Source organism: Bos taurus, chromosome 8 (assembly GCF_002263795.3).
Source record: "Bos taurus isolate L1 Dominette 01449 registration number 42190680 breed Hereford chromosome 8, ARS-UCD2.0, whole genome shotgun sequence".
Classification (NCBI taxonomy): domain Eukaryota; kingdom Metazoa; phylum Chordata; class Mammalia; order Artiodactyla; family Bovidae; genus Bos; species Bos taurus.
The window spans coordinates 13,492,527-13,516,835 of NC_037335.1; the positions used below are offsets into that span (position 1 = coordinate 13,492,527).

The window sequence follows — 24,309 nt, forward strand, 5'->3', positions numbered from 1 at the left end:
GTCATCATTATTTTAAATTTTTAAAAATATTTGTTGATGGCATTGGGCAAGGAGCCATAGCAGCAGCTTCAATCTCTGTTTCTTTCTTTCATATTTCTCTATTTTGTGTTCCTCTAAAATATCTTTAAAGATATGTGTACATATTATGTATATATATATATGTATATAAAAGAATATAAATTGCAAATTTCACAAAGTTATGAGTACTATAGTAAGCAAGTAAACTCAATGGGTATGATCTCTATTAATGGCTTTTTCCCCCTATTATTTTAGCAGTTTGGCAGTATTCTATGCCAACAATAGTATCATTATTTTTAATATATATATAAAGTTCTCTGAACTTTGAGTTTTTCAATGTGTTAATATTGGAAATTACAGATATAAGAGTCTCATTGTGTCTTACTTTCTTTATAGTATTCCTTTACACACACACACACACACGTGCTCTTGTTTATTTCATCAGTTTTCCATCAATGGACATTTCAGATGTTTCCAATCTTTGGCTCTTAGTATTAGAATCAGTATTACTTAAATGTGTCATATCAAGCTAGTGTATAAGGAAGATAATTTCACATTTTTCACTTTGTTAAACGTCCAACATGCTGTCCTGGGTCTTTACTCTCCACGGATTATCTCATTGCAGGGAATAAGTAAAGAAGTTCTTCAGACTGGGCAAAGGAAAGGAAATAAAAATGGATTTAAAGTACAACAAAATAAAAATATGTAATTATATTCATATGAGAAAAAATAATTACTAAATTTGTCAATTTAAGGGTGTATGTCCCCAAATATTCTGCCTTTGCTTCTGTCAATCTTGCTGTGGGGCTGAATTCTGCCCCGGCCCCAAGTTCATATGTGGAAATCCTAACCCCCAGTATTACAGTATTTAGAGATGGAACTTTTGGGAGGCAATTGGGTTTTGATGAAATTATGAGGGTGGAGTCCTCATGATGGGATTGGTGCTTTTATAAGGAGAGATACAAGTGACCACCCACCCTTTCTCTTTCCCTCCCTTTCTCTCTCCATCTGTCCTCTCTGTTCCTTCTTCCTCCTCTAAACCTCTCTTTTTCTTGGCCTCTCTCTATCATGTAAAGCACAGTGAGGAGGTAGCTATCTGCTAGCTAGGAAGAGAATTCTCACCAGAAACTAACCATGCATGTGGCATCCTGATCTCAGGCTTCCAGCCACCAGAACTGTTAGAATATGAGCTTCTGCTCGCAGCCAAAGCTGACTAGGACAGAAGACTGCCTCCCCTACTTTCCCTGTAAATCCCATCTTCTTTTCTCAGTCAGGCACTCAGTTATGGTCATAGACCTGGCTCTTTTTGTAACATTAATTTTCCTTCTCTGCTGGATCATTCTAATCAGAACACAAATTTAGAAAAGCACTCATTGACATCAAATCACTTTTGGCCTCTGCCCCATTCTCTGCTATTATATCCATGTATTGAAAGCAAAACTCACTGAAAGACTAATCTGTATTTGCCAGTTCCACCTCCACTTTCAGCTCAGCCCACTCTAATCAGGAATTTATCTCTGTCTCTAGATGGAAATAGATCATGACAAGTCAGCAGTAACCCCCACAATTGAAATGGACTGATCTTTTTCAACTCCTCCTATAATGTTGAGAGACAGTTGATCACTCCCTGTGTTAAAACAAAGAGACAAAAATCTTTTCTTACCTCAGCTATTAGGATATCATATCCTCATGTTTGTTCCTCAACTTTTGGCACTCCTCAATCTCTTTTTCTGGATTCTATTATTTCCTTTCCTTCAAAATGTTGGAGAGTTCCAAACATCTTCCCATGAGATTTTTATCGTCTTAGGTATGTGTCTTCACTGGATGTTCCCATCTAGCTCTACTACTTTAAATATTTCTCCCTTAAATGAATGAAATATTCATATATCAAGCCATTTGTTATACATCATCATGTGGATCTATAATAAGCATTTAAAGTTACCGTGCATAAAATTGAACTCTTGTTTCTCCCTATGAAGCCCATTCAGTAAGTGGAGCCACAAATTTTTCTAGAAAGATTATTGGTACTATTTTAATTCCTCTCCTGCTCTCATAAACTGTATCAGCTATTATCATATTAGTTCTGCAGAGCATTAATAATATATTCCAAAACCTACCACACCTCACCTCTTACTACTATCCCATCCTAAAGCAAAATGTCTGTTATTCTAGAATAAATCAAAAACCTTCTAATCCATCCTCTTGCCTCTCCTCGCGGCTTCCTTTGATCTGTTCTGTACAGGTTGGAGAGGATCCACTTAAAATCACTATCAAAGTCATCCAAAATGTTTTTGTTGTGTTAAAAATGCAATACTTACCATGGCCTCTTACATTACTAGTCCCAATATGGCCTAATCCATGGGTAATATGTCTAATTTCATCTCCTATTATTGAATGCCTTTCTTTATGATGTCCAGCACACTGAACCACTTGTCATTCTTGAAGTCTAGTTTATTCCATCCCCATGACATTCTGTTCCCGTCAAACTAGAAATTAACTCCTTCCTGAATTCAGTATTCTGGCCTGGAGAATTCCATGGACCGTATATAGTCCATGGGATCACAAACAGTCTGACAAGACTGAGTGACTTTTACTTTCACCTTCAACTTTTGACTTCATTTGTATAACTGCTTGAAAATCTTCTCAAAAAGTATTTTTTTCTCTCATCATTTTATCTCAAGCAGTACTTTCAGGCTTTTTAATTATCTTATCTTGCTTTTCAATTCTTCATATAACTATACATATTATAGTTTTGTATATATAAAATACTTCCTTCCACCTCTTTCTCATGCATCTCCAACATTTAACTAAGATTCATAAGACCATGCCTTTTATCAGTTATTTTACTCATAAACGAAGGTTTACATATTGTATTCTTTGATAAATATTGCAGAATTTCTTTATTTACAGGTTGAAGCCATTTTATTTCCTATGTATGTAAGACTAAGCCTCATGTTATGGATTATTTGTTCTTTGTAGATTTATGTGTCTCAATCTACCTGGTCTCTGTCTCCTGCTGTGTGTGGCCACTGATGTCACTGTTCAGTTTGTTGTTGCTTTTGGTATTCAACTTGTTTTTTTAAATTTGGAATCCTAGGAGTGGCCTCTTGGCCTAAATTGCTTAGTGGTCCGTCAGCAAGTGATCAGAGTTTATGGCCCAGCAGTTTGAGCAAATTAGTGTTTATGCTTTTCTGTGGCATCTATGTATGAATGGGGAGATCACTGATTTAGGGCAGTTTTCAGGTCCTTAGTTAGCTAGGGTTGTACAGACATTTTGAACTGTCTCTGAGTATATGTAGACAGTACCATAGACATACAGAGGGCTTATCAGCCTGGGACAGGACGTTTTATTAATAAGTGTGTCTCTATTTTCTCATTCTTTGCTGAAGACTTGACTAGATATAGATGGGCAAGGGGCATGTGGTCTTCAACATAAAGAAGCACAATTCCATGAATCACCACGTGGAGAAGAGTCAGTCAGTAACAGGAATTGGTATATGACTGAGAGAAAGCTCTATATTTGTTCACTCTCTTGTGTTTTTGCTTCCCTTGTACCATGCCCTAGCCTTTTCTAATACATTTGCAGCATGATTTTGGCAAGTTTTTAATATTTCCAACCTGAAAGGAAAACAAAGACAATATTTTCCACTGTATTAAAATTAATATATCATGCTTTCTATTATGTATTTATGTTGTATGTGGAGATATTTTTACATATATATATATTAATTTTGGGAAACAGTGTAGCTAGAAAAGTTAAACTAGCGATGTTCTCATGTAAGATTGTTGCAATTGTAATTAAATATAATCCCCGTGTTCTGTATAAGGATGTTAAACTTGGCTACAGAACTATGTCTTACTTTATTTGGAAATATCTGGGACTGATTGATTAATTTTTTAAAATTTTTGTAGAAGTATAGTTGACTTGGGGCTTCCCAGGTGGCACTAGTGGTAAAGAACCTACCTGCCAATGCAGGATACATAGGAGACAAAGAGACTTGGGTTTGATACCTGGGTCAGGAAGATCCTCTGGAGGAGGGCATGACAACCCAATCCAGTATGCTTGCCTGGAGAGAATCTCATGGACAGAGGAGCCTATTGGGCTACAGTCCATGGGGTCACAAAGAATCAGATGCGACGGAACCAACTTAGCGTGCACACACATAGTTGACTTAGGATATTTTGTGTTTCATTTGTACCACATAGTGAATCAGTACTTTTATAGATTATATTCCATTTCAGTTTATTACAAGGTAATGACTCTACTTCCTTGTGTTCTAAAAACATACTGTGACTTAGCGATTTTATACATAGTAATGTGTATTACTTAATCCTATACCCCTGTCTTGCCCTGTCTCCTTCCTTGACCCACTGGTGACTACTAGTTTGTTACCAATATCTGAGTCTGTTTCCGTTTTGGTGTATGTATGTAATATATGTATATATGTATGTATGTATGTATATATAATCAGTTCAGTTCAGTTGCTCAGTCGTGTTCTACTCATTGCAACCCCATAAATTGCAGAACGCCAGTCCTCCCTGTCCATCACCAACTCCCGGAGTTCACTCAGACTCATGTCCATCGAGTCAGTGATGCCATCCAGCCATCTCATCCTCTGTCGCCCCCTTCTCTTCCTGCCCACAATCCATCCCAGCATCAGGGTCTTTTCCAACGAGTCAACTCTTCACATGAGGTGGCCAAAGGTTCGGAGTTTCAGCCTTAGCATCATTCCTTCCAAAGAAATCCCAGGGCTGATCTCCTTCAGAATGGACTGGTTGGATCTCCTTGCAGTCCAAGGGACTCTCAAGAGTCTTTTCCAACATCACAGTTCAAAAGCATCAATTCTTCGGTACTCAGCTTTATTCACAGTTCAACTCTCACATCCATACATGACCACTGGAAAAACCATAGCCTTGACTAGATGGACCTTTGTTGGCAAAGTAATATCTCTGCTATTCAATATGCTATCTAGGTTGGTCATAACTTTCCTTCCAAGGAGTAAGCGTCTTTTAATTTCATGGCTGCAGTCACCATCTGCAGTGGTTTTGGAGCCCCACAAAATAAAGTCTGACACTGTTTCCACTGTTTCCCCATCTATTTCCCATAAAGTGATGGGACCAGATGCTATGATCTTTGTTTTCTGAATCTGCTGGATCATCAAAAAAGCAAGAGAGTTCCAGAAAAACATCTATTTCTGTTTTATTGACTATGCTAAAGCCTTTCACTGTGTGGATCACAATAAACTGTGGAAAATTCTGAAAGAAATGGGAATACCAGACCACCTGACCTGCCTCTTGAGAAACCTATATGCAGGTCAGGAAGCAACAGTTAGAACTGGACATGGAACAACAGACTGCTTCCAAATAGGAAAAGGAGTACATCAAGGCTGTATATTGTCACTCTGCTTATTTAACTTCTATGCAGAGTACATCATGAGAAACGCTGGGCTGGAAGAAGTACAAGCTGGAATCAAGATTGCCAGGAGAAATATCAATCACCTCAGATACACACACACACACACATATATGTATACACATATATATACATACACAGATACACATACACATATATACATATATATGTATACACACACATATATATATACACATATATACACTGATACATACATACATACATACACACACACATATATATATGTGGAGAGTTCTGACTAAATGTGGTCCACTGAAAAAGGAAATGGCAAACCACTTCAGTATTCGTGTCTTGAGAACCCCATGAACAGTATGGAAAGGCAAAAAGTAGGACACTGAAAGATAAACTTCTCAGGTTGGTAGGTGCCCAATATGTTACTGGAGATCAGAGAAGAAATAACTCCAGAAAGAATGAAGAGATGGAGCCAAAGCAACAGCAACACCCAGTTGTGGATATGACTGGTGATAGAAGCAAAGTCTGATGAGGTAAAGAGCAATATTGCATAGGAATCTGAAACGTTAGGTCCATGAATCAAGGCAAATTGGAAGTGGTCAAACAAGAGATGGCAAGAGTGAACATTGACATTTTAGGGATCAGCAAATAAAATGGACTGGAATGGGTGAATTTAACTCAGATGATCATTATATCTACTACTGTGGGCAGGAATCACTTAGAAGAAATGGAGTAGCCCTCATAGTCAACAAGAGTCTGAAATGCAGTACTTGGATGCAATCTCAAAAATGACAAAATGATCTCTGTTTGTTTCCAAGGCAAACCATTCAACATCACAGTAATCCAAGTCTATGCCCTGGCCACTAATGCTGAAGAAGCTGAAGTTGAACGGTTCTATGAAGACCTACAAGATCTTCTAGAACTAACACCCATAAAAGATGTCCTTTTCATTATAGGGGACTGGAATGCAAAAGTAGGAAGTCAAGAAACACCTAGAGTAACAGGCAAATTTGGCCTTGAAGTACAGAATGAAGCAGGGCAAAGGCTAATAGAGTTTCACCAAGAGCAAACATCCTCTTCCAACAACACAAGAGAAGACTACACATGGACATCACCAGATGGTCAATACCAAAATCAGATTGATTATATTCTTTGCAGCCACAGATGGAGAAGCTTTATACAATCAGCAAAAACAAGACCAGGAGCTGACGATGGCTTAGATCATGAACTCCTTATTGCCAAATTCAGACTTAAATTGAAGAAAAGAGAAAACCACTACCATTCAGATATGACCTAAATCAAACCTGTTATGATTATACAGTGGAAGTGACAAATAGATTCAAGGGATTAGATCTGATAGAGTGTCTGATGAACTATGGATGGAGGTTTGTGACATTGTACAGGAGACAGGGATCAAGACCATCCCCATGGAAAAGAAATGCAAAAAAGCAAAATGGCTATATGCGGAGGCCTTACAAATAGTTGTGAAAAGAAGAAACATGAAATACAGAGGAGAAAAGCAAAGATATACTCATTTGAATGCAGAGTTCCAAAGAATAGCAAGGAGAGATAAGAAAGCGTTCCTCAGTGATCAGTGCAAAGAAATTGCACAATTGCACTCATCTCACATGCTAGTAAGGTAATGTTCAAATTTCTCCAAGCCAGGCTTCAACAGTATATGAACCATGAACTTCCAGATGTTCAAACTTGTTTTAGAAAAGGCAGAGTAACCATATATCGAATCACCAACATGTGTTGCTGTTGCTGCTGCTGCTGCTAAGTCGCTTCAGTCGTGTCCGACTCTGTGCAACCCCATAGACAGCAGCCCGCCAGGCTCCTTGCCATTTCCTTATCCAATGCATGAAAGTGAAAAGTGAAAGTGAAGTTGCTCAGTTGTGTCCGACTCTTTGCAACCCCATGGACTGCAGCCTACCAGGCTCCTCCATCTGTGGGATTTTCCAGGCAAGAGTACTGGAGTAGGGTGCAATCACCTTCTCCAGCCAACATCTGTTGGATTATTGAAAATGCAACAGAGACAGAAAAACATCTACTTCTGCTTTATTGACTATATGCCAAAGCCTTTGACTGTGTGGATCACCACAAACTGTGGAAAATTTCTTAAAGAGATGGTAATACCAGACCACCTGACCTGCCTCTTGAGAAATCTCTATGCAGGTCAAGAGACAAAGTTAGAACTGGACATGAAACAACAGACTGGTTCCAAATTGGGAAAGGAGTATGTCAAGGCTGTATATTGTCACCCTGCTTATTTAACTTATATGCAGAGTATATCATGAGAAACACTGGGCTGGATGAAGCATAAGCTAGAATCAAGATTGCCGGGAGAAATATCAATAACCTCAGATAGGCAGATGACACCACCCTTATGGGAGAAAGTGAAGAGGAACTAAAAAGCCTCTTGATGAAAGTGAGAGGAGAGTGGAAAAGTTGGCTTAAAGCTCAACATTGAGAAAACTAAGATCATGGCACCTGATCCTATCACTTCATGGCAAATAGATGGGGAAACAGTAGAAGCAGTGAAAGACTTTATCTTTTGGGGGCTCCAAAATCACTGCAGATATGTGAATGCAGCCATGAAATTAAAAAATGCTTACTCCTTGGAAGAAAAGTTATGACCACCCTAAACAGCATATTATGAAGCAGAGACATTACTTTGCCAACAAAGGTCTGTCTAGTCAAGGCTATGGTTTTTCCAGTGGTCATACATGGATGTGAGAGTTGAACTATAAAGAAAGCTGAGTGCTGAAGAATTGATGTTTTTGACCTGTGGTGTTGGAGAAGACTCTTGAGAGTCCCTTGGACTGCACGGAGATCCAACTGGTCCATCCTAAAAGAAATCAGTCTTGAATATTCATTGGAAGGACTGATGCTAAAGCTGAAACTCTAATACTTTGGCCAACTGATGTGAAGAACTGACTCATTTGAAAAGACCCTGATTCTGGGAAAGATTGTAGGTGGGAGGAGAAGGGGACGACAGAGGATGAGATGGTTGAATGGCATCACTGACTCAATGCACATGAGTCTGAGTAAAGTCTGGGAGTTGGTGATGGACAGGGAGGCCTGGCGTGCTGCAACTGGGGTCTGAGCCCATGTTTTTGGACCAGAAACACAGGGTCAGCTCTGACCTGCCTCAGTTTTCTTTAAGTGTGAACTTTCTCCTTCTCTCAGCACCAGGACCTTTGCCCCAGAGGGGAGAAGTGCTGCCGCTAGAAGGTCCTGTTAAGGCTATTGGATCATGGTGGGACATGACCTACACTGGATTGGCTGCAGATAGAAATCTGAGCTCCTTCTGATGCACCACCTTTATAGGTGTCAGCAGTTGCTGTTCTCATCTTGCTCAGAATTAACCTTGGGTTCAAATCCCCTCACAACTGATTACTGCCATCAGCCTCTGTTGCCCCAGCCCTGTTGTAGAGCCACACTGCAAGGCAGGCAAGGCCCGTATTGACTCTTTACATGTATCTGAGTATGCACTGTGGTGGTTAGACACCATCATTATCCTGGGCTCCTTCTGTTGTGCTGCCTCAGTATGTACTAGCAGTGGCCAACGATGACCCACCCAGGCCGGCCTCTCTGGCCCAGAATCCTACTCTCTCAGTAGTTGTGGCAGCCCTAGATCCAGTGTGACATGGAGTAAATACGGTTGGAGTGTTTGCTTGTCTAGGCTGGGTCATGGGATTGATGGTCATGGAAAACCAGACAGCCCCTGGAGCAGTCCTCAGTCTGCCACCTCCACACTGCCTTGGGCGCAAGTCAGCATGTATGTGCTCCTCAGGAGCAGAGTCTAGGATTTCCATAGCCCTCCTGTCACTCCTACCAGCCCCCCAACCACTCAAGCAGGTTCATCTTCCCTTTGTAAGCCCTAGAACAGGGGCATTCAGTGTGTCAATTGAGCCACTGTCTCCACAGTGTGAATTACTGCTTCTGTAATCTCTCTTCCCTTCTGAGTCCCCTCCCTGGGGACACAGATCTCAACCTGATGGCTTATTTTCTCTTTCTACCCAATTCTGTGTCTGTCTTTGCTTAAAGCCTTGGGTGAACAAGTCTTTCTGCAACTTTCCAGGGAGTTTTCAGTGAGGATTTTTCCACACATGGATGTATTTTTGACGTGTTCATGAAGTGAGGTGAGTTTCATGTTCTTTTTCTCTGCCATCTTGATTGATCTCTCCAGTTTATAACTATTTGCAAGCAATTTGTATTATAAATAGACATCCTACAATGTTAGTGCTTCCATTTGATAAAATAGAGTAACAAAAGTATAGGAAATATAACACAACTGTAAATTAGCATTTTTATATCCCTGTTAAAATATAAAATAAATATAGGCTCAATGAATTATACATTTACAATATTGAATTTTTACTGTGAAATCTTTTAAATGTGCTTCAAACTATGTCTTGTGCCTACGTACATGCTCAGTTGTGACTGACTGTGACCCGGAAGACTGTAGCCCGCCTCTCTCTGTTGTGCTGAAACCAAATATAAACACATAAAATGTGCTAAGTCCGTTGCTAATAACACTGCACTATTATAATGAATATTGCAATAGTCGTCCTTTTACAAAAAGTTTTCCGACCTAAGTTTTGTTAAAAATAATATAATCACACATTTTATACTTGTAAATAACCAAATATATCCTGAAATACGATTGCTATTTGGTATTTTAATGTGTCCACTTGCTCTCATAAATAACATTCATGTTATCAATTCTAATAAAAAGTCACTAGAGACACTTCAGCTTTTTATTTACTGTATTCAGTTTCAGCATAATAAAAACTGCCCAAGATGTCTTTGAATAGAAAATAAATCACCTTATGCATAACAGATCAATAAAATATCAGACTTTTCCCCTTGGATTTTGTCGCCAATAGCATGTGGCTCTATTTCTGGGCTTAGTTTTCTAAATAAAAATAGATATGGAGGATTACATTTTCATTTTATTTTATACTTCCTCTGTAACTGGCAGTTGACTGATGGTGAGTTTATAATTGCCTTGAGATCATAGATAATATTGTCAGTGTTATATAGCCTACATCCAATAAAATTAAGTAAATAGGTAGCTTTTATTTTTACTTTACTTTTAAAATTAATAGCTCATATTTAATTATTCATTTTTTCTCTCCTTATACTCAAAGATTAATTGAGGATGCAGACTATTTAAGCTTATGGTGCAAGTCTTACCTGACAAGTTATATGCGCCTTTGCTTCCAAGGTTCTGTAGGTGCTTCACAATGTTGCCACTAACTCTGTAGTAAGGCATGCTGTTATTTTCCCTTTACCTTTAAATAACAACTACCCTAAAAGAAAAAGATAGGGAATACTGAAGTTTTACCATTTCTAGGGGTCTTCTATACATACTTTCCAAATTTTAGTCAGTAACCAAGACCATATTTCAATGAATAATTTTGTTTTAAGGACTAATTTTAATAGCAAAAAAATTGATGGTTTTAATCCACTAGAGACACATGTTTAATTTGTAAGATAAATCTCATAGTTGATTGGGGACACTGCTCTACAGGACATGTTCATTAATTGTCTTTACATCTATGCACATAGGAACATCTCACTATCTCTTTTGAGAACATGGTTTCACACTAAAGAATATCCAGCTATTTAGGTAATAGCTGTCTCCTAGATAACTGTATCCTAAAAAATGAGCCACTCTTAGACATAAATCTTGACAGCAATTATTCTTTGACTTTATAAAATTTGCTTGATCAAAATCTCTACCAGTTTTACATCTTTTGGTGCATTTGGTGGGAAAACCGCTAGTCATCTATTTAAAACAAAAGCAAAATAACTTTTCCTAAATATATATTTTATACAATTTTATTGACCCTATATAGCTATAATTTTGGAATAAATGTAAACTATTAGATTACAAGCATTTTCAAGGATTAAAGTTCAATCTTGGATTATCTCAGTAATCAAGATTGTGGTGAAAGAAAATGTAAGAAAAAATATATGTTGATAGCAGAAAGATACATCAAAATGTGTGAAATACAAAACAAAATAAAAACAAAACAAACAAAAAAAAGAAACCCAAAACATGGATAGCCACATGCAAACAAACAAAAAAAATGTGACAGAGACCTTACCCCCTTAAAAAAAAAAATAAATAAATAAAAATTTTATTACACACCTAAATGTAAAGCACAAAACTAAAAGACAACATAGGAGTTAACCTAGATGACCTTAGATATAGTGATGGCTTTATATATTTAACAGCAAAAGTATGATCATGAAAGAAATAGCAGATATGCTAGTTCAGTTCAGTCGTTCAGTCGTGTCTGAATCTTTGCAACCCCATGAATCACAGCACGCCAGGCCTCCCTGGCCATCACCAACTCCCGGAGTTCACTCAAACTCATGTCCATTGAGTCGGTGACACCATGCAGGCATCTCATCCTCTGTCATCTCCTTCTCATCCTGCCTCCAATCCCTCCCAGTGTCAGGGTCTTTTCCAATGAGTCAACCCTTAGCATGAGGTGGCCAAAGTATTGGAGTTTCAGCTTTAGCATCAGTCCTCCCAAAGAACACCCAGGACCAATCTCCTTTAGAATGGACTGGTTGGATCTCCTTGCAGTCCAAGGGACTCTCAAGAGTCTTCTCTAACACCACAGTTCAAAAGCATCAATTCTTTGGTGCTCAGCTTTCTTCACAGTCCAACTCTCACATCCATACATGACCACTGGAAAAACCATAGCCTTGACTAGATGGACCTTTGTTGGCAAAGTAATGTCTCTGCTTTTGAATATGCTATCTAGGTTGGTCATAACTTTCCTTCCAAGGAGTAAGTGTCTTAATTTCATGGCTGCAATCACCATCTGCAGTGATTTTTGAGCCCCCCAAAAATGAAGTCTGACACTGTTTCTACTGTTTCCCCATCTATTTCCCATGAAGTGATGGGACCAGATGCCATGATCTTCATTTTCTGAATGTTGAGCTTTAAGCCAACTTTTTCACTCTCCTCTTTCACTTTCATCAAGAGGCTTTTGAGTTCCTCTTCACTTTCTGCCATAAGGGTGGTGTCATCTGCATATCTAGACGTCATTAAAATTAAAAAAAGAAAAAAGCCGCCAAGTAAAAGACAATGTGATGAGAATTAGAAGCCATGCCATATACTGGGAGCAAATATTTCTGAAAGACATATACATCTAAAAGACAGCATTCTCCAGGTCAGCTGCCCTCTGCCATCAGCTCTCCAGGCGATTTTCTCTGTGCCTGCACTCTCCCCTCCTGCCTTCATCTCCTTAAGAAAGTGTCCAGAAAATTAAACCCATACACAGGAAAACATACACAATCCATCAAAAAAAAAAAAAAAAAAATCAGGGAGCTGGAGCAGGCAGAAGAGTAAGAGAGCACAGGCACAGGAGAGAGGACTCAGCCATTCTTGGAGGAAGAATGGTGCAGGCAGAGGGAGGCTGGGGTTGGCGGGAACCCGGACTCAGGTCTCATAGCCCCCAGGAGCCTCCTTCATAGACCCAGGGATCCTGAAAGGGGCTACCTCAGCTTAGGATGGGCTACTGTGTCAAGTCTCCACTGGTCTGTCTCTCAAGGAAGATGTGCCAAGAGGAGACCAGCTACACAGTGATGCAGATGAGTGAGGAGGGGCTGGCAGCCAGTGTGAGCTTCGCAGGCCCCTCTTGATGCTGGCTCAGAACTGCGCAGTCATGCACAACCTGCTGGGCCCAGCCTTCATCTTCCTGCATAAGGGCTTTGCAGAGAACAGGCAGCCTGACAGATCTCTGTGGCCAGAGGAGATTGAAGAGCTCAGGGAGACCATCAGAAAATTTGACAAGGACGAAGATGGCTACATCAACTGCCGGGACCTGGGTAACTGCATGCGCACCATGGGTTACATGCCCACAGAGATGGAGCTCATCGAGCTGTCCCAGCAGATCAATATGAACCGGGGTGACCACTTGGATTTTGATGACTTTGTGGAACTAATGGGACCTAAACTCCTGGCGGAGACAGTAGATATAATTGGAGTAAAGGAACTGTGAGATGCCTTCGGAGAGTTTGACACCAGTGGTGATGGGGAGATAAGCACCAGTGAGTTACCAGAGGCCATGAGGAAACTCCTGGGCCATCAGGTGGGACACCGAGACATAGAGCAAATTATCCAAGTTGTGGACCTCAATGAGGATGTGGAGCAACTGGAGTTCTCATTGATTCCTAGAGGGGATGCAAAAAGGTACCTTTGGAAGACAGTTTGCAGTTTCTAATAAGACTAAACGAGCTATTTTCATATAATCCAGCAATTGTTTGATATTTACCCAAAGGGCTTGAAAATGTTATATCCATGCAAAAGTTTGCACGTGGGTGTTTGATCACTATTTTCAAGCCCTCCCCACAATAAAAAAGATAATAAAGAAATTTATGTCAAAATGTGTGAAAATCCAGAAAAAAATAGATTTATTTCTTTGAGTAATAAAACTTTGGTAAGTTTTAGCTTACCAAAACTGAGAAGAAGAAATAAAAAGTATGGGTAATTTCTTACCTGTTGAATTTTTAGTTTAAAAGTCTCCCATTCATAAAAACTACAAACATTAAATGAAGATATAATACAAATATTAGTTAAGATTTAAAAACAGTATAACTCTGATACTAACCTGAGGATATTATACTTATAGGAACATTAAAGGAAAATAAACCCCATGAACTTAGATACAAAGTCTCATGAACAAAACTTTAGCAAATTGAATTGTTATAATAAATATATCTGATTTATTCCAAGAATACAAGCTTTATTATTCAAAACAATGTGATTACCTATTACAAAGAGAAAACAGAATAGAAAATGTATGGTTATCTCAAAAAAGAATAAAATTCATTTGATTAAATTATCATTTTTTTAAAAGACACTCAGCACACTAGTCTGGCAAATTTGGCCTTGGAATACGGAATGAAGCAGGGCAAAGACTAATAGAGTTTTGCCAAGAAAATGCACTGGTCATAGCAAACACCTTCTTTCAACAACACAAGAGAAGACTCTACACATGGACATCACCAGATGGTCAACACCGAAATCAGATTATGTTCTTTGCAGCCAAAGATGGAGAAGCTCTATACAGTCAACAAAAACAAGACCAGGAGCTGACTGGGGCTCAGATCATGAACTCCTTATTACCAAATTCAGACTTAAATTGAAGAAAGTAGGGAAAATCACTAGACCATTCAAGTGTGAACTAAATCAAATCCCTTATGATTATACAGTGGAAGTGAGAAATAGATTTAAGGTCCTAGATCTGATAGATAGAGTGCCTGATGAACTATGGAATGAGGTTCGTGACATTGTACAGGAGACAGGGATCAAGAACATCCCCATGGAAAAGAAATGCAGAAAAGCAAAATGGCTATCTGGGGAGGCCTTACAAATAGCTGTGAAAAGAAGAGAAGTGAAAAGCAAAGGAGAAAAGGAAAAATATAAGCATCTGAATGCAGAGTTCCAAAGAATAGCAAGAAGAGATAAGAAAGCCTTCCTCAGCAATCCATGCAAAGAAATAGAGGAAAACAACAGAATGGGAAAGACTTGAGATCTCTTCAAGAAAATTAGAGATACCAAGGGAACATTTCATGCAAAGATGGGCTCGATAAAGGACAGAAATGGTATGGACCTAACAGAAGCAGAAGATATTAAGAAGAGGTGGCAAGAATACACAGAAGAACTGTACAAAAAAGATCTTCCCAACCCAGATAATCATGATGGTGTGATCACTGACCTAGAACCAGATATCCTGGAATGTGAAGTCAAGTGGGCCTTAGAAAGCATCACTATGAACAAAGGTAGTGGAGGTGATGGAATTCCAGTTGAGCTATTTCAAATCCTGAAAGATGATGCTGTGAAAGTGCTGCACTCAATATACCAGCAATTTTGGAAAACTCAGCAGTGGCCACAGGACTGGAAAAGGTCAGTTTTCATTCCAATCCCAAAGAAAGGCAATGCCAAAGAATGCTCAAACTGCCGCACAATTCCACTCATCTCACATGCTGGTAAAGTAATGCTCAAAATTCTCCAAGCCAGGCTTCAGCAATACATGAACTGTGAACTTCCTGATGTTCAAGCTGGTTAGAAAAGGCAGAGAAACCAGAGATCAAATTGCCAACATCTGCTGGATCATGGAAAAAGCAAGAGAGTTCCAGAAAAACATCTATTTCTGCTTTATTGACTATGCCAAGGCCTTTGACTGTGTGGATCACAATAAACTGTGGAAAATTCTGAAAGAGATGGAAATACCAGACCACCTGATCTGCCTCTTGAGAAATCTGTATGCAGGTCAGGAAGCAACAGTTAGAACTGGACATGAAACAACAGACTGGTTCCAAACAGGAAAAGGAGTATGTCAAGGCTGTATATTGTCACCCCACTGATTTAACTTATATGCAGAGTACATCATGAGAAACGCTGGACTAGAAGAAGGACAAGCTGGAATCAAGATTGCCGGGAGAAATATCAGTAACCTCAGATATGCAGATAACACCACCCTTATGGCAGAAAGTGAAGAGGAACTCAAAAGCCTCTTGATGAAAGTGAAAGTGGAGAGTGAAAATGTTGGCTTAAAATTCAACATTCAGAAAACAAAGATCATGGCATCTGGTCCCATCACTTCATGGGAAATAGATGGGGAAACAGTGGAAACAGTGTCAGACTTTATTTTTTTGGGCTCCAAAATCACTGCAGATGGTGACTGCAGCCATGAAATTAAAAGACGCTTACTCCTTGGAAGAAAAGTTATGACCAACCTAGATAGCATATTCAAAAGCAGAGACATTACTTTGCCAACAAAGGTCCGTCTAGTCAAGGCTATGGTTTTTCCTGTGGTCATGCATGGATGTGAGAGTTGGACTGTGAAGAAGGCTGAGTGCCGAAGAATTGATGCTTTTGAACTGTGGTGTTGGAGAAGACTCTTGAGAGTCCCTTGGACTGCAAGGAGATCCAACCAGTCCATTGTGAAGGAGATCAGCCCAGGGATTTCTTTGGAAGGAATGAGGCTAAAGCTGAAACTCCAGTACTTTGGCCACCTCATGCGAAGAGTGGACTCATTGGAAAAGACTCTGATGCTGGGAAGGATTGGGGGCAAGAGGAGAAGGGGACGACAGAGGATGAGATGGCTGGATGGCATCACTGACTCGATGGACGTGAGTCTGGGTGGACTCCGGGAGTTGGTGATGGACAGGGAAGCCTGGTGTGCTACGATTCATGGTGTCACAAAGAGTCGGACGCGACTGAGCCACTGAACTGAACTGAACAGCACACTAGATATGGAAGCATTCTTAGTCTTTTAAGTTATATCTACAAAACACCTACATCACACTCAATGTTGAAATAGTATTTACTTGCCTTGTGAGGTATACCTAGTATATAAATATTTTATCATGGTAGCAAACTCTATTGTGACTTATGAAATAAATTATTTATTATGGGAATTAGAGCTTCAAAGCTGTAGGAAGATCTGTACATGTAGAATTTGAAGTTGAAATGTGTCAACAACCTATGATTCTGAGAGAATCAGCAAATGCAATCACAGAAGTAGAGCCACACGGGGAACTGAAAGAATTGCATGGAGGAAGCTGTTGTCTCTGAGATCCACAGCTAAATGATTTGTGATAAACAAGAGAACACTCTTCATCAGTGGGCTTAGTCATCAAGAAGATCTATACACTTGGTGGGGATCAAAGATAAGCTTTAATCTGTTAGTCATTTCTGCATCTCTTCTTCAATGAATATAAGAATGTCAGCCATCAGTACCCTATTCATGCCCTTGAGCTTTCTGTTTATCTTTCTCTGTCTTTTTGCCTGTGCCCTCTTTTTATCAGGAGGATTCACTTAAATCAAAATACCTTCCTTCACATACTCAATTACCCAACTTTACTATCTTACCTATGACTTCCTTGTTGCCACTTACATAGAAATATTTTAATATTTTATCTATCTTTAATATTTTAAGCTCTGGATCACTTATTTCCTCAAATGATTATTTTGGTTTTCAAAACAGCAACAACAACAGAAGTCCTAATTTTTCTGGATTTCCGATGATCAGGTAAACTGTATAGTATTTGAGAGAGGAGGCCCTGGGGCCAGATGAACAAAGTTGGATCCTATCTCCATCATTTACAACCTGGGGTTGTATGATTTTAGGAAATTTACTCTGTTGTTGTTCTTCAGTTGCCTCAGCTACATAATAGAGATAATATTTGTTTCAACCTGATAGATTAAAGTTCAATTAGTTAATAGATGCAAAGCTATTTGATCATTTACACTATAAATGTTCAGGCTTTATTGCTCTATATTTGTGGCTTCTAGAATATGTGGGCAGTGCGGGGTAACAGAGATACTATTTAGCTTGCTGAATGTGTATAGGAAAGACAGGATAAGATATTTTACAGTTATTAAATTTGGTGTTCTTTCTTTGTCCTTTTATATTCCAAATAGGCCAAAATATGACTGCAGTTCACCATATTCCAAACATTAAATGTCCTTAATTTCATATAAGTAGGAAGGTATGTAAGTACATAGATAGATAGATAGATAGATAGATAGAGATAGGTTAAATTATTTTTCCTTGCTTGTAATGCTAAGCACTTCTTTGGAGTAAGGCTGTAAATACCTACACATTTATGATCATATTTGCTTAATAACTAAAAATGTTTTCTGAGACAGAAGGGATCAAAGCAGTCATCATCCAGTCAGGTGATTGAAATTTATCTATCTTTAATTTCAGAATTTCTGAATTATGTCTAATTCTATTTTAACATTAGAATTTTGATTGATTATTGGTGTTCAAACTCAATAGTCTAATTAGTCTGACTATAGCTTCCTGATAATGTCTCTGAGCTTTTCTTTCTTTCAAATCTTCTTATATCTTTAGTATCAGTTTTACTTTTCTCTGTGTTATGTGTTTTCTCTTGACAGTCTATTCACTCTTTGTGAGTTATGTTCTTAAATAAAGGAACACCAGTTATTATCTGGGGCCTAGGGTGTTGATAGCCTCCCAAATTTGCTGCCCAATAAAAGACTCAATTCTTCAGACTCATTACAGTATTTCAGGTCCGGCAATTAGCTTGGTAAAATAGATAGGCAGAAGGCTAGCATACAGATTTCAGGATATATCCTTAAAAAATGTCTATAGTTCTACCTCCTCCTCTTGAAGCCCTGGCGTGCTGCAGTCCATGGGGTCATAAAGAATCAGAAAGAACTTGGTGGCTGAACAACAACAACCTGTTTCATTCAAGTTATTTAATTTTTTGGCATACAATTACTCAAAATAGTTTCATATAATCATTTTTATTTCTGAAAGGTCAATAATAATTTCTATTGTTTCAGTCACTTGAGTATTTTTTTCCTCTCTCTTTTCCATGATCAGTCTAGCTAAAATTATGTCACTCTTGTTGATATTACAAATGATCAATTTTTATTTCCTTGATTTTCCCTAGTGTTTTTCTATCCTCAGTTTGCTTCATTTTCACTTTAGTATTTATAATTACTTCCCTTTTATTGCTTTAAATTTAGTTTAGTTTAGTTTTTTTTTTTCTATTTTTTTAACTTACAAAGGTTATTGACTTGGTTTGTTTTTCTTTTTGTTTGCTTGTTTTTTTTTTTTTTTTAATATAAGCAATCAGGGCCACAAAGCAGTGTCTTAGGTGAATCTGATAAATTTGTGCATATTATATATTAAGGTTTTCATCTGAATGTATTTTTAATTTGTTATGAATTAATCTTAACCTATTCGTTATTTAGAATAAGTTTTTTTAAAAAAATTTCCACATATTTGAAAATTCCAATTTTTCTACTGTTGCTTATTTCTAATTTCACTTAATAATGTTCAGAAAACAAACTTGCATCATTTCAATTGAAATTTAATTGAATTAATATATCACTTGTTATATACAATATTCTCTGTAATCTTAAGAAGAATGTGTAGTCTGCTGTTGTCACGTATAATATTCTGTGGTTATTTGTTTGATCTAGTTGTTTTTATGATGTTCTTAAAGTCTTCTGTTTTCTATTTTAATGTCTAATTGTTTTTATATCCATTATTTAAAGAAAAGTATTGAAGTCTCTGATAATATGACTGAGTTGAATTATTTCTCCCTTAGTGATACCAGTTTTTGCTTTTTACATTCTGAGTTGTTGTTAGGAAAATGTATATTTATAATCTTTTAGATATATTATCATATCGTTTATAAATGAATCCCTAATCTCTAATAGCATTTTTGGTTTTAAAGTCTGTTTTGTCATATATTAGCATAATGACTTTAGCGTCCATATGTTTGCTGTTTGCATGTTATCTCTTTTCCCATTCTTTTAATTTCAGCCAATTTGTAGCATTGCATTTGAAGTCTGTCTCCAATAGACAACATAGAGATATGTCTTGTTTTTAATCCTCTCTGACAAATTCTACATTTTGCCTGCACTATTTAAACCATTCACATTCAATAATCTTATTGATGTTAGAGTTATGTCTGCCATTTTACAAATGCCTAATGTTTATCCCTTTCTGTTCTTCCTTAAATGTTAGTTCTTAGTCATGCCCAACTCTTTGTGAGCTCATGGACTGTAGATTGCCAGACTCCTCTGTCCATGAAGCCCTCCACGAATACGGGAGTGAGTAGCTATTCCCTCCTTCAAGGAATCGTCCCGACCCAGGGATAGGGATGATAAATAGTTTATTTACTGTCTGAGTCACCAGAGAAGGCCCAGTTCTTCCTTAACTCCTTCCCTTTCCATTAAGTGAAGATTTTCTAGTATAGTATTTAACTTTGTTAAGGTTTTTTCCACTATATTTTTATTAGTAATTTCATTATCTTTGGCTTATTTTTTAATTGAAGGAAAATTGCTTCACAGTGTTGTGATAGTTTCTGCCATAAAACAACACAAATCAGTCATAATTGTACACATATGTACATATATGTGCAAGAGGGAGGCTCTCCTCCCTCTTGAGCCTCTCTCCTGAGCTTCCCCCATCCAACCTCACTAGATAATCTCAGAGTGCCTGGCTGGGCTCCCTGTGTACTATAGCAACTTCTCACTAGCTATTTATTTTACACATGGTAGTTTATAATATGCATGTCTATGCTACTCTATCCATTCATTCCATCTGTCCTTCCCCCACTGTGTCCACAAGTCAGTTCTCTATGTCTGGATCTCTATACCTTCCCTGCAAATATGTTCATCAATACCATTTTTTCTAGATTCCATATATATGCATTGATATACAATATTTGTTTTTCTCTTTCTGATCTACTTCACCCAGTATAACTCACTCTAGGTTCATCCACCACACTAGAACAGACTCATATTCATTATTTTTTATGGCTGAATAGTGTTCCATTAGTGAAGAGGAACTAAAGAGCTTCTTAATGAGGGTGAAGGAGAAGAGTGAAAGAGCCAGCTAAGACTAACTATTAAAAAAAAAAAAAAAAAAAAAACTAAGATCATGGCATCCAGCCCCATTATTCCATGGCAAATAGAAGGGGAAAAGGGGAAAGTAGTGACAGATTTCCTCTTCTTGGGCTCTGACATCACTACAGTTGGTGACTGCAGCCATGAAATCAGATGATCGCTTCTTGGTAGGAAAGCTATGACAAACCTAGACAGTGTGTTGAAAAGCACAGGCATTATTCTGCCAACAAAGCTCTGTGTAGTCAAGGGTATTGTCTTCCCAGTGGTCACATGGGGTTGTGAGAGCTGGACTTTAAAGAAGGCAGAGTGCCAAAGAATTGATGCCTTCCAACTGTGGTGCTAGAGAAGACTCCTGAATGTCCCTTGGACATCAAGGAAATGAAACCAGTCCATCTTAAGGGAAATCACCTCTGAATATTGACTGGAAGGACTGATGCTGAAGCTGAAGCTCCAGTATTTTAGTCATCTGATGCAAAATAGACAACTCATTGGAAAAGTCCCTGATGCTGGGGAAAATCTTTGTAATGAGTTTTTTATATTTACAACCCATTTACTTTGAATACTAGACATTCAGTTGGGCTTCTCAGGTGGCACTAATGGTAAAGAATCCACCTGCAATGCAGGAGACAAAGAGATGCATGTTCTGTCCCTGGGTTGGGAAGATCCTCTGGAAAAGGAAATGGCAACCTGCTCCAGTATTCTTGCCTGGAAAATTCCATGGACAGAGGAGCCTGATAGGCTACAGTCAATGGGACTGCAAAGAGTCAGACATGCCTGAGCACAACATAGACATTCAATAGAAATATTGGTTCTGTATTTGGATGTCATAATATTTACATTTGAAAAAATTGATTCACATACTCAAGTTGTTTCAGACATGAATTTTTCAGTGACTGAATTAAGTATGCAGCATCATTCTTCTTTGAAATTTTCATTCACTTTCATAAAAAGTAGATTTTCATTTTTTGAACAGTAGATTAAACTTTGAAGCAAAATCAGACCTATTTCAAAATTATATCTAAGTTAAGTGAATTCCCCAACTCTTGTTTCAACTCAATATTAACAACATTAAAAATAATAATATATGAATTAAAAACAAATCTAAATGTATGAATATCAACAAAGCATTCTCCATTTTTTTTGTTGTTAGACATATAGCCAATTTTCATTATTTTCTTTATTACAATGAATATTTCTGCAGTTTAATAATGTATAAGGGCTTTATTCTTGATTTTTATTATAAAAAGTTTTACTGTTATACTTTTCTAGCTTGTTCACAAATTAGATTTTCTTTTCCTTGTAGATTCAAATTTAACTTCTCATAAACAGTGTGATAGTAGTCAGAAATATGAACTTAATTACCATCAACTTATTTTCTTTGATTATTAAATATTTCCAAACATTCTTTTGATTTCAATAAAATCTTAAGTTGCAGTTAACAGTTCAATAAAACTTATAAAACTCTTCCACAGCTCATTTTAAAATTAAATATTTTAAATTGTTTCAAAATTAAATATTTAAAAGTATTTTAAATTTTTATTTCTTTCTTTCTACAGTTTGATTTACTGGGGATTATTTCTTGTAATTATTCCAATAATTATATTCTTATAATTATTTCTTGTATTATTCCCATACACGTATCCAACAATTAAAACAAGGACTTTCCTGGTAGCTCAGGGATGCAGAATCTGCCTGCCAATGCAGGAGCCACAGTTTGCGTCCCTGGGTCAGTAAGGAAATGGTAACCCAGCTCAGCATTCTTCCCTGGGTAATCCCGGGGATGTAAGAATCTGGCAGGCTATAGTCCATGGGTTCACAGAGAGTCAGACATGACTTAGCCACTAAACAACAACAGCCATGCCTATGCTACTGCTGCTAAGTTGCTTCAGTCGTGTCCAACTCTGTGCGACCCCATAGACAGCAGCCCACCAGGCTCCCCCACTCCTGGGATTCTCCAGGCAAGAACACTGGAGTGGGTTGCCAATGCATGAAAGTGAAAAGTGAAAGTGAAGTAGTTCAGTTGTGTCCGACCCTCAGCGACCCCATGGACTGCAGCCCACTAGGCTCCTCTGTCCATGGGATAGAATGATTCAAAAAAGAAAAAGTGAATACAAACATATTTTAGTTTTTAGTATCTAGTAGATAGCTCAGTTGGTAAAGAATCTGTCTGCGATGCAGGAAACCCCAGTTTGATTCCTGTGTTGGGAAGATCCCCTGGCAAAGGGAATGGCAAGCCACTCCAGTATACTTGGGCTTCCCTTATGGCTCAGCTGCTAAAGAATTTGCCTGCAATGGAGACCTGGGTTTGATTCCTGAAAAGGGAAGATACCCTGGAGAAGGGAAAGGCTACCCACTCCAGTGTTCTGGCCTGGAGAATTCCATGGATGATATAGTCCATGAGGTCACAAAGAGTCGGATATGACTGAGCAAGTTTCACTTTCACTTTTTCACGCAATAGAACATCAGTTCAGTTCAGTTCAGTCACTCAGTTGTGTCCGACTCTTTGCAACCCCATGAATTACAGCACGCCAGGCCTCCCTGTCCATCACCAATTCCTGGAGTTCACTCAAACTCAAGTCCATCGAGTTGGTGATGCCATCCAGCCATCTCATCCTCTGTCATCCCTTTCTCCTCCTGCCCCCAATCCCTCCCAGCATCAGAGTCTTTTCCAATGAGTCAACTCTTCGCATGAGAACATAGCAGTATAGAAAACATTAGTCTCTTGTTTATAAATCCCAGTATATATAAATTTTCTATCTAATATAGCTGAAACACTGTCTATTGTAATAGATTTTTTTCACATGAGTTTAAAATTATTTATAACAGATTAAAGAAAAAAAAACCTCTGAGACCATTTCAATTTCAAAATTAATGACATATCAAACTAAATTTGAAATTTCTTTAAGACAAAATATATCCAAAAGATTGAGAAGGCAATGAAGGAGGCATATCACAAAACTTATTTAAATATAAAGCAAAACCTGGGTTTTTCATAGTATAAATTTGTTAGATTTTGAAACTATTAGAAAACTCTTCTATGATAAATAGTTTAGTGGCTTATTGAAAACATTTACTTTTACTTTTTAAAAAGATTCTCATAGTTTTTCTAACAGAATTTTTCATAACTGAAATTATATATATATATATATATATATATATATATAATTTTTTATCACCTCTGTGATGATGTTTCTTATGCCAGGTTGGCTAGGCTGTTTCTAATTATTCAATCAAACATTAATATACTTGTTGTCGTGAAGGTATTTTGCAGGTATAATTGACGTCAGTTTAACTAAGGGAGATTATTCTGGTTAATCTTGCTGGACCTGAATAAGTCAAAAGGACTTACAATATCGCTGAGATTTCCCCATGAGAGATAGGAAGAGGAAAAGAAACAGAATTTTTACCTATGGACAGCAGCTTTCACTTGTGCTTATAATTGTCTGTAAATTCCATGCTGCTTATGATTACCCTC

At 37.9% G+C, this 24,309-nt stretch overlaps 1 pseudogene; it reads left to right on the forward strand.

The window, feature by feature from the left end:
• Positions 1-12,764: 12,764 nt before the first annotated feature.
• Positions 12,765-13,656, forward strand: LOC786692 (calcium-binding protein 1-like; annotated as a pseudogene).
• Positions 13,657-24,309: the final 10,653 nt, after the last annotated feature.